The sequence below is a fragment of the Triticum urartu genome, chromosome 2 (genome assembly GCF_003073215.2).
Source record: "Triticum urartu cultivar G1812 chromosome 2, Tu2.1, whole genome shotgun sequence".
Taxonomy (NCBI): Eukaryota; Viridiplantae; Streptophyta; class Magnoliopsida; order Poales; family Poaceae; genus Triticum; species Triticum urartu.
Genome location: NC_053023.1, coordinates 282,389,274 through 282,391,456, shown reverse-complemented (window position 1 = coordinate 282,391,456; position 2,183 = coordinate 282,389,274). Strand labels below are relative to the sequence as shown.

The 2,183-nt window shown below is 39.1% G+C and overlaps 1 non-coding gene across 1 annotated transcript; it reads right to left on the bottom strand.

Moving 5' to 3' along the window:
* Positions 1-923: 923 nt before the first annotated feature.
* On the bottom strand, positions 924-1,030 carry LOC125541845. Its single transcript, XR_007297690.1, has one exon. It is a non-coding gene; the product is annotated as a small nucleolar RNA R71 (small nucleolar RNA).
* Between the last annotated feature and the right edge of the window lie 1,153 nt (positions 1,031-2,183).

Genomic DNA, 2,183 nt, shown 5'->3' with positions numbered 1-2,183 from the left:
CATCTTCCATCTGCTAGTTTACTTGTCTGTTTGATTGCAAGAAAACCACTAAAAAAGAGATAGTCCTTTTTCTGAACCCTTTACCTTTGCTGCATATTGTTTGGTTTTACCTTGTTCTAGTGGCTGCTCGTTATCATTACTATTTGATTCATCTGTTCAGTTGTTCTGAATGTTTTGAATGTGTGCTTCGAAGTTCTAGATCCCTGTGGAGAACACGACGTTCGTAGTTTGGGCGTAAAAACCCTGCTATATTACACTTGATCATTTTGGCGCCGTTGCCGGGGATCTAAATTTCATTAGCACATTAGTAGAAGCAGATCAAGATTTATTTTAGGAAACTAACCATTTCCTAACATTGGCTGCAGTTTTGAGAGAAACTAGCATGTGTCAATTTCAGGAACTTTACAGGAAATTGTCTTATGCTTCAACCTAAATATTCACTAGTGCCATTTGATCTAGAAATTGAAAGGACTTTATTGAGGACAAGAAGAGAGAATCAAACGCGGTTTCAAGTTGCCGAAACTTTGCAAGATCAAGAAGAAAAGATGCCTAATGAAGTACCTTTTCTCAGGGACTTGTGGATCCCAAGAGATCATGGGATACCAGGAGAAATGGTGCAACCAATTATTCAGGAAAACAATTTTGAATTGAAGCCTGCTCTGATTAACATGGTACAATAGTCCAGATTTGGTGGAATAGCTTTAGAAGACCCACATGAGCATATAAGGACTTTCTTGGAGTATTGTAACACCCTCAAGCAAAATGGAGTTTCACCGAGTGCTATCAGATTATCACTATTCCCATTTTCCTTGAGAGATGGAGCAAGAGTATGGCTTCACTCATTGCCTGAATATCTGAAAGATACTTGGGAGACTTTATTGCAGACATTTCTTGAGAGATACTTTCCACCCACAAAAGCTGCCGAATATAGGGACAAGTTAACAAGCTTTACTCAATATGATGGAGAAAGTTTGTATGACGCATGGAAAAGATTCAACTCTTTAATCAGAATGTGTCATCATCATGGTTTAGAAAGATGGCTGGTGTTACAAACCTTTTACAAAGGACTATCCACTCAGACCAGAGCTTTTGTCAATTCTGCTGCTAGAGGAGGAATCATGAACAAAACCCTTGATGAAGCATTTGCATTGATTGAAAGTATGGCGTCCCATCATTTCCAATGGTCAAGTAAAAGAGAAATAACACCACCACATCCTGGTGTGTATAATATGTCTGCAAATGATAGCATGGCAGCTCAGATTGGCATCTTGAACAAGAAGATGGATAGTATCATGTCAAATTGCATCGGTACATCTGTAGCTTCAGTAAGTGTGCCTCAAATGTGTGATGTATGTGGCCAAGCAGGTCATCCTTCAACAGAATGTACCTTATATTCAGCAATTGGATCATCGGTTTCATAAGTAAGTTATGCCCAAGGTCAAGGTCCATTCTCAAATAGCTATAATCCTTCTTGGAGGAACCATCCAAACTTGTCGTACAAGAACAATCAGTCATATGCAAGTGGATCGACAGTACAAGGAAATCGACCACCAAATCATCCAAGTCAATTTCAAGTGCCGAGGCAGAATAAACAACAAAATGTTTAGTCAAATGGAATGGAGGAAATCATGAAGATGCAGTTGGAATTGATGAACAAGATGACAAATGAAGTTAATGGCTTAAAGGATTCTGTTAAGATGCTTGTGAGCAAAATGGATAGTATGGTGGGAGAAAATGAAGCAAGGCTGCCTGCTCAACCAATTCCAAACCCGAAAGCTCACTGTGGGGCAATATCTTCAGTTGATGCAGTGACTACAAGGAGTGGAGCTATGACAGGACCATTACTTCCTATTCTAAAGACATATGTGCCTCCTGCTATGAGGCCAAGTTCATCCGGAACTCCACCTTCAACATCATCAGAGAAAATAAAGGAGAAAGAAGTGATAACCGAATTGAAACTGAAGTCGAATTTCCTGGTTTTCAAACAAGAGCTGATTCTTTGCTAGAGGAAGCAATAACAACCAACAACATTCCCTTTCCTGAGAGGTTCAACAAACACAAAGATGACAAGCAATTTGCCAAATTTTTGGAAACTATGAAAGGAGTTCAGATTACTATTCCTATTCTTGAGGCTGTCTTGCATGTTTCGATGTATGCCAAATATTTCAAGGAATTATTAACAA